Source organism: Felis catus, chromosome A1 (genome assembly GCF_018350175.1).
Source record: "Felis catus isolate Fca126 chromosome A1, F.catus_Fca126_mat1.0, whole genome shotgun sequence".
Lineage (NCBI taxonomy): Eukaryota > Metazoa > Chordata > Mammalia > Carnivora > Felidae > Felis > Felis catus.
The window spans coordinates 95,591,669-95,607,222 of NC_058368.1; the positions used below are offsets into that span (position 1 = coordinate 95,591,669).

Sequence of the window (15,554 nt, forward strand, 5' to 3'; positions counted from 1 at the left end):
TGCTGTTGTGCAACTGTACTTCTCACCTGGGTTGCTGCACTAGGATTTGTTTTTTGTGCAATGTTTGGGAAAGTGTTTGGTGGAACCGTTGGGCTATTTTCTGGATACCAGGAGAGGAAGGTAGGACACCTTATTCAGAAGGAGGTGGGCAGATCAAGGGATGAGTAACCAGTTCACATATATAAAAATCCATTTTGGAGATTTCTTCCTCACTGTCCCTAGGTGGATATGAAATTTAAAACCGAGTGGAGGAAACTCCTGGCATACTTCCCTGGGATGTAACGTAATTCATATTGCCCCCTTTGTAGATCTTCAGACATTTTCAACATTAGACCCACTGTGATTCTACTCTAAGAACCTCATCTTCTTTAGAATAGAATGTAATTTTCCTTTTTCTGAATTCATAAGGCCATCAGAGGATAAGGATTATGACTGACGCTCTAAGTCAGTGAATAAAAGGAAAAGATGGATAATTTTACACATGACCCTAAGTAGGGGTGCGGTCAAGGATAATCAATTTGAGCCTCACAATAAAGGATATAGGGTCTGTGAGTTAATTGATAAATCCCTTTGGGTTTCAACCTTTGTAAATGAAAAGCTGTCTCCCCCTATGTTGTTAGCATATAGGTCCATAGTCAGTAGCTTATTCACATATCCATCCATCCACTCATTCATTCAACAAACACATATTTATGAAACATTTGTCATATGTCAGGCACTGTGCTTGATTTGGGGACACAACAATTCCTGCTTTGTTGGATTATAGATGTTCATGGCACGGGTTACAGGGCCAAGAGAGTATCGAGTATCTATCTCTTTTAACTCTATTGCCAGGTCTTAGAAAACAAGGTACATGTGTCCTCAGTGCCTAGCCTAGGGCTATGCATTGCAAAATGGTATGTTGACTTGGATACACCTGGAGTATTTTTCCTTTGATTTAGAGCATGTAAAGTCTCTTTATTTAGATTCTTGCTAGTAGTAATAAGACAATCAATGATATGGTAGTTGGCATAGATCACACTTTCCCTGTCACATTCCATCAACTCCTGAACACATCCACAGAGCCGGTGGCTAATCCAGAATTCATTCCTCATAAGCTTTTCTGTGTGGGCCCAAAGAGTCAAATAAAGCCATGCTCTCCCCTCAGGTTTATAGCAGCTGGAACAAATCCGAGTTGTTATTGTCAACTCTGATAATAGCTCACCGACTTTAATTAATTAAATCAAGAATAAATCCCCATACAGTTATCTTGACTCCAATGTCATTGATTAAATTTTGGGGGGAAAGGGTGGAAATATCCCATTTTAGGTGTCTCATTCACTGCACCTACTTGATGAACTTCATCCTAGTTGGTCCTTTCTGGTCAATTTCTTACTTTTGTTGTAAAAATTACTGTATGCCAACAAAAAGATGACTATCTGATTTTATTTCACGGGGTAGAACTGAGGAAGGGAAAAATGTAAATAATCAAAATCAAAAGTCCACATGTTTTTATGTGACTCTCTGCATTATTCTATGTTAGCCATGATTTTTTTTTAAAAGACATCATTGTGGCACAAATAAAAGACATAGATGAAATGCCAAGTTGCAAACTTGGTTTAAGAATTCAGATATGTTTATAATATTAGTAGCTATCTTCTGGAAACTTATACTTAATGGAACCAAATACCTGGTCTTCAAGGATTACCTAAAGGTCAAAGTCTCCACTGTCCTTGGACAAAAGGTGCTGGTGTAAAAAATTCACTTGCTATTCCTTCTGGCTTGGATTTCAGGCAAGGAGCCAGGTGGCTTAACAGCTAAAGTTATGTTAGTTTCCTAAGTAGAATTTTAGACCACAAGAAGTCTTTTAAATGTCTGAGAAATTGGGGACCAAAGGCTTCTGCAGTGAAGTGACCAGCTTCCAGAACCCGAGTTTGACAAGTGACAAGTAATCATAGACTGCCAATCTTCCCCTGAGATGCTAATGAACCCCTACCCTTCCATGACCTCAATAATTCACCAAATTCTTCCATGGGCATTGGTTTGCCTGTTAGGTTTTCCTCTAGAAGGGGAGGCATCATTATCTCTCTATTACAAGTAAGTAAACTGAGGCTCACAAAAGTGAACTGATGAAGGAAGTTCACATGGCTGACAAGCAGTGACATGGAAAGCCAAGGGGCTTTCAATCAAATTAACGTCTTTCTGTCTTCCTGGACACACATGGCCTAGCTCTCTTTCGCTAATCTCCCACTAGGCCATGCAGAGGGAAACGATTCAGTGTCATAGCTCCAGATACTTATCTATTTGCTAAAAAATTTTTAACGTTTGTTTATTTTTGAGAGAGAGACAGAGAGGGAGTGCACGAGCAGGGGAGGGGCAGAGAAAGGGAGGCATAGTCCGAAGCAGGTTCCAGGCCTTGAGCTGTCAGCACAGAGCCCAATGCGGGGCTCGAACTCACGAGCAGTGAAATCATGGCTTGCGCCAAAGTCAGATGCTTAACAGACTGAGCCATCCAGGTGCCCCACGCCAGAGACACTTTTTAAAGATTAGTATTTTCCTAGAGAAATCACTTTTTTTGACAACAGTGACCACATGTGTCCACTGGCAGGGTACAAAATTAAAAATTAGATGATCAACAGCAGAGTCAATCCATGACAGACTGTAACTTTACTAATATTTCACAGAATGTATGACAAGGAAATTACATGAGCATCAACACTGACATTACTGTCATCGATTAGGGGGCTTCTTTATAGTTAACATATCATTGTATCATTTTGGCAAAGAAGTAAACGATAAGATCTTCTAATAAAGAAGCTTATTATTTTTTCCTGTAGGTTTATTCAGGGTTGCAAAAGCATGTAAGCATTTGTATTTTCTTTGAATTGCTTTCAAACCTTGAAATGGGTAATATCACCAAGGGATCGGTTGAAATAGAAAGCTGGACAAGTAGGTCTGGGATAGGGCCCGAGAGCTACATTTGTAACAAGCCTCTGGGTATGGCCACTGCTTTGGCTGCTGATTGAAGGGCCAGGCTGGTAGTGACAGTGTCCTGAGCTTTCTGGGGGGGACTGACTACTATCTTCTCAGCTAGCCCCTTCCATGTTGCCCATGGAAACTTAGCGTCTGTTTTAAGTAGATGGTTAAAAACGAAGTCTTCGACAGCAATTTTGTTGTGTTTTCACACGTTGTGTTGTCATAATAGATGACTTCCTTCAAAATGTGTCTGTATCCCTTACACCAGACTTGTTATATGCCAAAACAATTGACACAGCCCATCTTACCAGTTCTATGAATGTCTTAGGTAGCCAATAACTCATCTTCTCTTAGTTCCTAGAGAACTTAGTTCCTTAGTTCCTACCTTCGAAAATGTGCTTCTTCCTATCTAAAGTGTTCATTACAGAACTTCATGTGATTTCGCCTTGAGTAAGCATTTTCTCCCATGGTAAGTAAGTCCCTGTTTCATGTACATGGTTACTTGAAGACATTTATGGACTGTAATCATGTTTCCTGCTGAGCCTCCTCTTTTCTAGGCCATAAAGACATAGTCTCCGACTTTATACTTTCTTGCTTTATATTCCTAGCCCTTGTTATGTGTGTTCAAGCCTTCATGTATTTTTATGCTGGTTTGCTGTTTCCTCCCTAAATTGGGGGTGGGCAAAGTGAAGAGAAGGTTATGTATAATTGAGAGATGGTGCTGATTTAGTCCTTGGAAGGACTATTTCCCAGGGATCTGAGGCACAGCAGGAAATGGGGCAGTAATTGAGTGGATACAGCTCTGGCCTCTTTTTGCAGCCCAGCCCCTGAGTGCTACTCACATTCATTGTTCATACTCCCATAAAGCACATGGTAGACTCTGTGTACCCAAAGACATCTATTTTATGGACTGCGTCTCCGCTAAGATTCCTTTGGGTCTTAAAATCTCTCTCATGTTATTTTGAATAAGGGAGTAAACAAACAAGGTTCAAACTTTTCAGATACTTGTACATATATAAAATAAACGCTAGTACAAAATGTCATCTATATTAGTCAGGAGTTGACCAGAGAAACAAGTAAAAGATACATATAAGGAAACAAATGCAAGGAATTGGCTTATGTGATAGCGGTGGTTGGCTAGGCAAGTCTGGAATCCACAAGGCAGGCTGTCTGGAAGGACAGGCTGGAAACTCAGGCATATGCTGAAGCTGTGATGCACAGATAAAATTTCTTCTTCTTCAAGGAAGCTTCAGTTCTTCCCCTAAATCCTTGGAATGATTGAATGTAGGTGGTGATCTAGATGAATCTTCCTTACATAAAGTCAACTGAAGATAAACTTTAATCCCACTTAACAAAGTGTGATTAAATCACAGTTAATCACATTACAATGTGCCTTAACAGCAGCCCCAGATTAGTGTTTGATTGATTGGGCACTGTAGCTTTACTGAGCTGACCTAAAACTGACCATGATGTGACACATGGAGCTTTTGGCTATGTCTCCTATAATTTAAAGTGTCAAGCCACTTGTTTACCTTTGGGGAGATACTAAAGATACTTTGATGTAGTGTATGGGTCCCTTCCTTTTTGGTAAAGTGTGGTTATGGTCCTGTTTCTGTTGTGGAACTCATTCACATGAAGTGTCCATGCCCACGTGTATGGAGATTTTCAATCCATGCATGATGGTGGGTTTCCCACTTCTGAGTCACACAGGTATAGGCCATAGTGACAGATGTAACCATGAAATAGAGGAATGCTTCTCAGAAACGAGTCATTTTAATATAACCTTCATGATTTTATTTGTGTCTGCATGCATTATTACTTTCACATGTATAATCTTCTAAATATATTACTTTGAAGTATATTATCTGTGTTTGTAGTTCTGGTAGCATGGCAGATTGAGGTAATGTTGAATACCATCTCACTGAAAAGCAGAAATTCTATTTTCAAAAATAGTCATGTTTGAAAGACCTAATGGGCTTGAGGGCCAGGGCAATGAGCATGTGATTGGATGCTAGGGAAACTGGGAGTATATTAAGTCTAAATAGGAGTTCTAAGAGAGGCAACAGATGTGGTCCTGTATCTTCAGGAGGCAGGGAGATTGACTGAGGCCCTTTTTTGAAGATGAGATCCTAGAAGACCTGCCCCTTTCGACGCAAGAAACATATCTCCAACTTTTAAGGGAAGGGACAAGAAAGCTGCAGGTAAAAAAAAAAAATACCCCATTAGAAATCAAAACCTGAACTTGATTAAATAAGTATAGATACAAAATTTGCATGTATTTTAGTTATGATATTTGGAACTGAAATGGAAACATGAGTGCAAAATCTAGTCCCCCATGATAAAAAGGAAACAGAACTCCTCTGGAAGGACATTTCAACAACATAGGGCACATAAGAATTTCCAGAAGTATGAGTTGAAGAGCACATAACAGTGAAGATGAGCTCATAATGGGGAAGAAAAGGTACACACTCACAAACAATGTTAGGGAACGTATGCAATCAAGAATCAGAAGACGAGACCTAGGATCTGAAAAACTTGAATTAGCAATATGAGTCTGTAAAATACAAAAATGAAAAGTGATAAAGGAGATAAAAGTAGGAATAGAACCTACAATGAAAGAATTGGAATCTATTGGTGGCAAAACATAACTGTAAAGATCCAAAAGGAACTTGTAGAAACACGCAAAAGACCCTGAAATTTTAAAAATTCATGGATAATTGAAAGATCGTTCATATTTTTAATGTTCCACTGGTTTTCTTGTGTGGAGTGGGGTATTCCTTACTACTTGTGGTTGTTGAATGTTCAAAATAATAACCTTTTGAATCTTTCAAGCACAGGTAGCTCTAGATACTTAACTTCTGCTAAAGATGTAAATGTAGACATTTGAAAAAACTTGAGACTAGCAAACATAGGTTTCAAATTTTCCAAACCTTTATAAAAAATCGACAAGTCAGAGAAATCAGATTGTCCACAATGCTTTAGATACTCTTTAGATACTCTTTAGATACTTCTTTAGATAAAGAACACAGACTCTTGACTAATGGTAATAGAATCTTGCATGACACTCATGAAGGGCTTTTGGGGATAGAATTCAGATTCCAAATCACTTGCTTTGAATTGATAAAAAAAAAAAAAAAGGAGTTTATCCTGATTGGACCAAACTTAATTAGTTGAAAGCCCATAAGAAGAAGTGGTCATGCCTTACAGACAGAGCTGTTCTTCTGCTGGCCTTGGAAAAGCAAATGGCCATGTTGAGAGCTCCATTTTTCAGGGAACTGTGAGCAGCCTTGAGACCTAAGGGCGGGGGGATTCTAGCTGACACCTACTGAGGTAAGAAGTTGGCAATGGAGCTGCACGGAGAGGAATTCTACCATCCGAGGGATTGGACTGGAAGTGGATTTTCTCTTCAAGCCTTTGGTAAGACTTTGGTCTAGTCACACCAGGATCGCAGCCTGGTCAGACTCCCAAGCAGATAACTCCATAGAACCATGCCTGGAATCCTGAACCTTGGACACTGAGAGACAATAAAAATAGGTGGTTTTAAGCCCCTTAGCTGGTGGCACCATATTATGCAGCAATGGCAAGTGAATATATTCACACTGATAGTGTTTATGCCAGTAGTATGGTCACACTGGGACATCCCCTATGAAGTAGAAGACGGTTGTTACTCTACCTCTTGGACCTTTTTGGCGTCGAAGTCAGCTTATACCGTACTTGAGATGAGCGGTCTCATGCATTCTTGAGTGATTCTTAGAGGCGGGTCTAAATTAAGAGGTTTCTGCAGCAGCTGCAGGTTGTTTCTCTGCTGCTCAGTACTTGATTTAAAACACAGTTCCTGGGACGCTGTACCATAATAGAGACCGAGGGCCTGATTAGAAGATACCCATTGTTGATGCATCTAGAGCTACCCATCAAGAGCCGTGTGTTACCAGATGTACCAAGTCATGAGATCTGACAAGGCAATAGTAATCTGTTGTGTGATGAACATGGCGTACTTGGGATCAGGCCTGGGTAGAATCAGAGGACACTAACAAGTTATGTAAATAGGCGACCCAGACCTGTGTGTCTCCTATTACATCAGCCCCTTCATCAGCTCTTTTGGGAGGGTTTGGAAGGGTTTCTCTACAACCAACTCAAGAACATGCAAAATTCAGGAAGGGTTCACAGACGGGTCTTGGTGGTAGAGGTGAGCGAACCACCAGTCTGCAGTGAACCACTGTTACGTTATCGTTCCCCTCAAGGCTAGCCCTGCAGGGCATTGTAAATTAAATTCTTTTATTAGGCAGACATGTGAACAATACACTTAGTCATTCACTTTGGAAACAGAATTGTCTAGAGATGGGAACATGCACTGAAAGGCTGGCCAGTGGCAAAAAGTTGGTCCAGCTGGTCAAGACAGAGACCAAGTGTATGGGATGACTCATTCGATCCAGCTTCTCTCTTCAGTCACCTCCATAGCACAGTGGGCACATAGACGGTGGCCACGATGGCAGGAATGAAGGCTATAAAGTCTGCTCCTCCAACTTCGACACAACGTTGTCTTATCGTCTCTGCCTCGAGAAGAAAGATCAAATAAGATAAGGACTGGATGTCCGGGGTCCCTGTGAGGCAGAGTGGCTGCTGTGGCGGGGATGGAGCAGGAAGTGAGATTCCAGCAGGCTGAGGAATGAATGGGTGTGTGAGGGTGGACAGTCCTTGCAAGAAATTTGACTTTGAGAAAGAGGACCGAGATGAGGTGGTCCCTTGAGGTGGGCATGAAGTTTAGGGAGATCGCAACACTGAGGTAGGAAAGAGTGAGATACATTAAACTATGAGTAAGGAGGAGGCAGTAGGGGAGGAGATATAAAGATAAAGGATAGAGACATGCTAAACTCTCAGGTGCCTAAGAAGGAGGGAAGAAAAGGGGCCAAAAGAGAGGGACGTGCTGATTTTCTGGTCTTCAACAGAGGACTAAAATGAAAAGCGTTTTGTGTTTCGATACACAGTAAGATTTTGTATATCTGGAGCTCACTAATTTCTAATGCAGACGCCATCAGAATTTGGAGTATTCTATTGGGGGGCAGAGCTACAAGTCTGTAGCTTTGTGACATGTTTTATAACTATATTATAATTGGCTTTACCAATGAAATCAATAGTAAATAGTAAAGAGAATTTGAGAAGGATGTTTGTGCCACTGAAGAAATCTTAAAGAAAACAGCCAAGGCAAGAACCTAAAGCATTCTATTTGCATACCAGCAATGGTGTGCTAATTACAAATTGCTCTTTTGGACTACGGATTATTAAATAGGCTCTTTGGTTAATAGCAATCGTTAGCCTGGGGCTATAAAGTAATACAATGGCCGTATTCCAAAAATATTGTGTAATTCCTTATTTTAACTTGGAAAGCCCAACGCCTGCCTTCTTCCAATTATTCCAAACTAATGAGCTTTCGCTGCCACACATAGAAGGGAATTTGGAAAACATTGCCCGGTTTGCTGACCAGTACTAGAAAAACTTGAAGCTCTCTTTGTCTTTTTTCTTTGTTTCTTTTTAACCCAAAGCCCTTTTCCAGAGTCCGATTCAAGCTGGGCTCCTTTCGCTCACACCTGGTGCAACCGTTGGTTCCCAATTGGCACTGTTAAGAGGAGGGGGCCTGACAGCATACTGTCCTCCCAGACTCTGGGCCTCTGGATGCAGAAAGCCAATTTGCTTCTCGCTGCTTTGTCTTGGGCACCTCACAATGTGCTCTAATGACAGCTCAGCAGTTCTAATAGCCCTTTTTAATGGCTAAAAACAGACCCGGTCTGTCCAAACATAGCCTATTCACCAGCTCTCGTCAAAACAATTCAGTTTTGCTATATGATGATGCAGCAGACCATGGAAAGCAGTCACACAGACTCTATTCAAGTCCCAAGTTGGACCCTGAGGCTAAAGCAAGTCGACCCAAGCAATGGTCATATTAAATACTTTTTTTTTTTTTTTTTTTTTACTGTCTGTTTCTGAAATAGGGCTTGTGTTTCAAGGGACAAGGCAGGCAGGCTCCATTTGCAAATGCAACTCAGCACAATTTGAAAAAAATGAGTAAAGAAATTAGGTCCTTGAAGGGGTGAGGGATTTTCATTTTGACTGTAGTATATCATTTATACTTGACCACCTGTGTTTCACAGCACAGAGAAGAAAGTCTAAGGCTAGTTTGTAGGTAATGGAAGTCTCAAGGCAAAGGATCAGTGACCATTCTGTTTTTCTCTTAAGGCAACAATTATGTTACATATCTGTATCCTTACTGTGACATTTTGACTTTTAGATCTTGGCCATCCGGTGGTTTTCAGCTCAATTTCCTTACATTGTCCTGACCTACAAAGGAATAGCAATAAAGGGAATACCAAGTGACACTTAAAATAAAAAATAACTAGTTTCCCCGGCCCCCTTAGGGGTGTAATTTTAAAATGTAAATGTATTAATGATCCTTCAATGAAAAGGTTCTTTCCCTGCAGTCTGCACATTTTTTTTTTTAAAGGTGGATTTCTAGGCAAACATTAAAAGCACATTTAATGATGCTTGCCACAAACTTGAAACCGTTCTTGTCATATGCACAAAAATTATAAAAAGTTGGATGATTATTTGTCTTGGTCAGTGTGCAAGGCTATAGTTTTATTTCAGAATGAACTGTACACATGATTTAAAAATATGGCTAATAGTCAATGGGACTATATGTCAAATCGCTGATTACCCCATTGGGACTTGATGGAGTAGTAACAGAGACTTGCAGGCCCAGATGACAGGTGTATGAACTCAGGATCTCTGCTGTACATGGCCTTCAGGGATGCAACGATGGTTGGAAGTCTCCAGAAGCAGTGTAGAAAAGTTAAGAGTTAAAACTTATTTTCCAAGGGTGCTGTATTTTTAGTGGACTGAAAGCAGTTGCTTTGTTTCTAAGAAATGGGACTGGTTGTTGAGGCCAGGGAAAAAAGAAGTAATCTGTTCAGCAGGATTAGTTAATAAATGCAAGCTGTAGGAATCATTAAGCCATAGAAAGGTACGGAGAGTGGAGTGGTTGAGATGAGGTCATCACTGGTAATGGGACCTAACTCAGGGTAACCTCTGAAGGGGAATGTCCCAGGAATCCATGAATAATGGATTCTTGACCTCAAGCCCTGTGCTCATGGAAGTATCCACTTCTGCTGGGTCTCCTTGTCCAACCGGGATGCCTGACACGTGTTGAGACCAACAGTAAAAGGCAAGGAATGACTTTGAAAGCCAAGAGAGGAGCAGAGACGACTGCTTTGCTCTGGAAAGAGTCTGGAGCTGATTGAGTGCAGTCAACTTTCACCTGGGTATAGAATGGGGTTCCCCGTGGCTGCTGATGCTTGGAACCACATGTCCCTGCAAGAAGATGTAGCTAGTTCAAAGACAAGTTCTGAGAGAGTAGCACATGAACACAGCAGTTAAAGCAAAAAATTCTACTGCCTGGGTATACATAGTGACTTCTGGCCTGTGTCACAATCAGCGTACCCTCACAACTACAAAGTGATTCCAACTGAGGTGGCTTAAGTCCCAAGTATGAAAGATCTGACCAGTGCCTAGTGTGCCAGCTGGAGCATACGTGCTGGACTTGAATCGGTAAATCCATCATATTTGAGTTTCTGAGTGTCAGAGTCATGTCTGCCCTTGCTAGACCCTGAAGAGGTCTCATTTGGATACAAGAACCCCCATTTTGTAACCCAAGTTCAAAATGGACGGCACTGCTAGCTTCAGGGAGCAAAGATACAAATAGTTTCCCGATGCGTTGTAGTTATGCCTGCGTCTGGTTTAGAAACATCTGGAGGCCAGCGCAGTAATACATTAGGGTTTTGTGGAGGGGGCAGGCATGGTGGAACTGAGGCAGATTTTTCTGTTTTGTCATGCCACGAGTCTGCCGTTCTGTGCTCTGGAAAGGGGGACAGCTCCCAGTTTCCTGGCATTGTAATGCCTCAGGCGATATATCAAGTTCACCTCGAGTTGGTGGTAAAGCAAATAATTTATAATATCTCTCCTTCGTTGTCCTTGGTAGTGAGTTTTGCTTCAAGCTAGTTCTAAAATTCAAACAAGAATGTCCCAAATAGTGCCTAATAGGGAAAGAGAGCAAGTGGGAAGGATCTGGAGCACATTTTATTTTTTAGCACCTTTAATGAGGTACTCTGAGCCTGCCACTCAAGTGATTGACTGGCTGCCTTCAATATGCTTTCCAAGGCATTTAAGAAGTGCAGTATTTTCTTTTCTCTGTTGCCTATATTACTGACACTAAATATTTAATCACTAACTAGGGCTACAGTAGCTGCAGAAGTGATGAATAATGGGCCCCTGTACACTTGTGAACTCTCTGTTGTTGGCTGATTAGGTTGGCTTTGCCTGGAGAGATGGAACGCGGATGGCTCACCACCTGTAGTCAAAGAGAAAAAGGGAATGCTGACAACGGATGAAACTTCATGTAGGAAGGCCGCTGTGTCACTGCCATGTAATTACCACAGTGGCTTGAAGAATTAGGTTCGGCTAATGTTTTTTTTTTTTTTCAGATCTACCACAATGTCTTTTAAATCCATTCTGAAGGTACCATTTTGTAAGGCTATGACCTACTCTTGTACCCAGAGTTACGCTTCCTTGTTTTTAACAAATAGAGAAACTACATCATGGAGAAACGAAAGGACTGGTCCTTCATTGTACATCGCTAATAGCGTAAAAATGGACTAGGATAGGCCGATTTTATTTTAAGAGGCTCCTATCACAAACCTAAGATAGAATCTTCCTATCCTGGCCTTTCTTACAGAAGCCGTGAGACCACGCAAGTTACCTACCTTCCTTAACTTGGGAGTTTTCTCATCGGTAACACAGGGACGGTAACACGTCTCTCAAATAGAAATTTGTTAGCCTGACCATCACTGATGCGCTTCAATTGCCTGGCCTGGTTGCTGCACAGAGCAGGCATTTTATAGATGGCAGTGTCTTGGCAGTGGCTGATACTGTCTGGGCCTCTCGAATGTGTTCGTTCGCTAGGGCTGCTTCCACAAGGTATCACAGGCTGGGTGGCTTACGCAGCAGATAAATATTTTCTCACGGGTCTGGAGGCATAGCAGTGCTGATTCCTTCTGAAGCCCTGGCTCAGGCCTTGTCCTTGGCTTGTCCTTGGCCATTTTCTCCCTTTGTCTTCCCCTGGCCCTGGCTCTATACAACTTTACATCCAAATCTCTTTTCATAAAGGACACCAGCCATGTTGTACTAAAGGCCACCCGAATGACTGCATTTTCACTTCCTCACCTCTTGAAAGATCTGGTCTCCAAATGTAGTCACTTTCTGAGATGATGGGGCTTGACTTTAGCATAGGAATTTGTTTCTGTTTGTTTGTGTGTGTGTGTGTGTGTGTGTGTGTGTGTGTGTGTGTTTTGATGTTTGTTTTTTGTTTGCTTGTTTGTTTTTTTCAAGGGAAGCAACGCCTTCAGCCCATAATACTAACTTTGAATAATAAATAACATTAATGATTTACTTTATTATCTTCTGGGGGTATATTTATTCTAAGGGGTGGGGAGAGCAAATCATATATTTCTGTAGAATACGGAAAAGCAGTTGCTACTTTCTCTTTATGTGTTGAACCACATTTATTCCCAAATAAGTGATTTCATCTTGTGGGGTAAGTAGATGCAACTTTTTTTTTTTTTTTTTTTTTTTTTTTTTTTGGTGGGGAGGCAGGGAAGTGATCCCAGGAAGTGTCAGTAGGAGAAGGAAAATGGAAGGAAATGGAGAAGACCCGGCTGCTAATTCAGGGATCATTGATGACCGGGTTCTATGTGGACAGTGGGAGCTCTTTCCCACTGGGGAGACCTGGTGGAAGGGCTTTGAGACGGCCTCAGAGCTCTCTAACGCTAGGGATGTGGAAACTGGGTGTTGACACACAGATTCCTGCCTGTCTTTTGAGGGCTGCCCCTAGGGCCATGTCCATTTCTGGAAATTCCCTCTGTTTGACCTTGGCAGGAGTTGAGGATAGTATAGTGGTGGCAGGGAGCCCGGGTGGATACAGTAAAAATGGTGAATACAGAGGAGACAGGTGTAGGGCAGTTTTGTTTTGTTTTGTTTTTGGTCTTACTTGCATACAACCAGTACATGTCTACTTTGGACTTTGATGGTTGATCACAAAAACACAGTGTTATTCTATTCTGTTCTATTTATTTGTCTAAAAAATGTTTTTAATGTGTATTTATTTTTGAGAGAGAGAGAGAGAGAGAGAGAGAAAGAGAGAGTGCGTGCAAGTGGAGGAGGGGCAGAGGGAGAGAGAGAGAGAGAGAGAGAGAGACAGACAGACAGACAGACAGACAGAATCTGAAGCGGGCTCCAGGCTCTGAGATGTCAGCACAGAGCCCTCTGCTGGGCTTGAACCCACAAACTCATGACCTGAGCTGAAGGTGGACGCTTAACCACCTGAGCCCCCCAGGCGCCCCATAAAAACACAGTTTTAAGAGTACTAGTGTGGCTACAAAACATCTTCAGCTCCGTGTACAACTACCTACATTGTCCTGAATGGCAGTACAAGCTACTGGCCATGTTGAATGGAGAGTAACATGAAATAAATTGGCAAAGGCACAGTATAGCTTAGTAGTTCAAGCTACTGGCTTTGAAACCAAACCAACCTGAATTTATATGTGAGATTTGATGCTGATTAGCATTGTGAGCTTGAATAAGGCACTCCTTGAGTTTTCTCTTGAGTAAATGGATATACTAATAGTTGACTCATTGAGTTGCATGAGGGATATATGAAAATCTTGTTATAATAACTTCCAAGTCATCGATGCTCCATAGAGTAGCTATTACCATTAGGAAGATGATAATACCAATAAACAGGAGGATTTGGGGATTTTGTGTCGAATAGGTTTCAGTAGCTGTGACACATGATTAGGGACTTCTCTTTTGATCTAGTGTCAGTAGTTGTGCATTCTAGACCTCAATAACTCATTTGTGAGTCAAGTCATCTGCTTACTTCCTTTGTCAAAAAGAAACAGTATCGGGTCACCTGGGTGCCTCAGTTGGTTGAGCCTGTGACTCTCGGTTTCAGCTCAGGTCATGATCTCTGGGTTTGCAAGATTGAGCCCTGCATCCAGGGCTACATCAATTTTATTTAATTAATTAATTAATTAATTAATTAATTAATATTTTTAAAAATTTATTTATTTTTGAGAGAGAGACAGAGCACAAGTGGGGGAGGGGCAGAGAGAGAGGGAGACACAGAATCGGAAGCAGGCTCCAGGCTCTGAGCTGTCAGCACAGAGCCCGACATGGGGCTCGAACCCACAAACAATGAGATCATGACCTGAACCGAAGTCGGACGCCCCACCAACTGAGCCACCCAGGCGCACCTCAATTTTATTTTTAAAAATAAAATAAACAGCATCAAAACCTGTGGATATTTCTCATTTTGACCCAAGAATTTTTGGAAGGTTTAATCCGATTGATGAAACTTTATGCCATCAGTAATGTATGAATATAAGCATTTTTATAATCCACAATGGTGTTATGCCAGCCTTTTCCTCCTCTTAAATTTGTCAAAGTAGGATTGAAATATAACCTTGAAATCTTCTAAGACTTTGTCCCTTCTTTGCCACAGATCCTGAATACATTCTATTTCTAGTTATTCATTTAGAGAGTGAAAGCATGGAGTTTAAGTTTGAGAACATTGAGTGTCACATATGTCCAGGTAGATAATATGTAAGTTCAAAGAGTATCCGCTGAATCTGATTTGATAAATCTTAATGGCCTGGTTCCCTACATTCATCATCGGTGTTCACTTACATCTCTGTGGAATCTTGCCCTTTTCTCTCAGTTGCAGGTATAACCTTGTGATATCAGATGAAAGTTTCACTCTTTTACAGACACATTATCCTGAGCAAATGTTTGCCATTTTGTGAACTGCCCTCAACGCTGTGTGAGAAAAACTCCCTACTCTAAGCTGTTACTTTCTACCTCTCTCTCTCTCTCTCTCTCTCTCTCTCTCTCTCTCTTTCTCTCTTTCTCTTTTGGGCACATTTCCTTTTTCCTTGGATAAAATCATTGTTCTTTCCAATCCACTTGATAGCATTTTTTTTTTTAACTATAACTGCCTTCGGTGACCGACATCTTCCCACCGAACTGAATTTGCCTGTCAGTCAAACCCAAAATTAACCTTTCTAAAACAAACCTTTGTATTTGCTAAATGTAAGCTTTGGGAAAGATGGGTGGTGGTAATCTGATAGAAACTGGTGAAGGGGTATTTCTGAACAATGATGTGGTTTATTATTTAACAGAAGTACTATAGAGCTAGAGGTCATATATGCCATGGAGCTTAATTGACTGAGGACAGCCCCCCTTTGTCCTTCCCCGAGACATGAATTCCATTCTATTTGAGTCATTCTCTTTCATGCCATGCCACCCTGCCCCATCCCATCGCATCTGAATCCCTTTCTAATGCATGAACTATGAGCATGGCATTTTTTCTAGGTGGTAAGACCAGTGGAAGTCGTCTGGAAGATTTGTTGGGCCCAAGGAAGTCTTTAATAGTAGGAAAGCAGGAATCTAAGTTCCAGTTTATTTTTCAGGACAACCATATTATTCCAACATGGCTA

The 15,554-nt window shown here is 41.3% G+C and overlaps 1 long non-coding RNA gene across 1 annotated transcript in view; it reads left to right on the top strand.

Annotated features, from left to right (window-relative positions):
- Positions 1 to 15,554, top strand: part of LOC123385477 — a 412,382-nt gene that overhangs the window by 184,191 nt on the left and 212,637 nt on the right. The gene's annotated exons all lie outside the window — the stretch shown is intronic.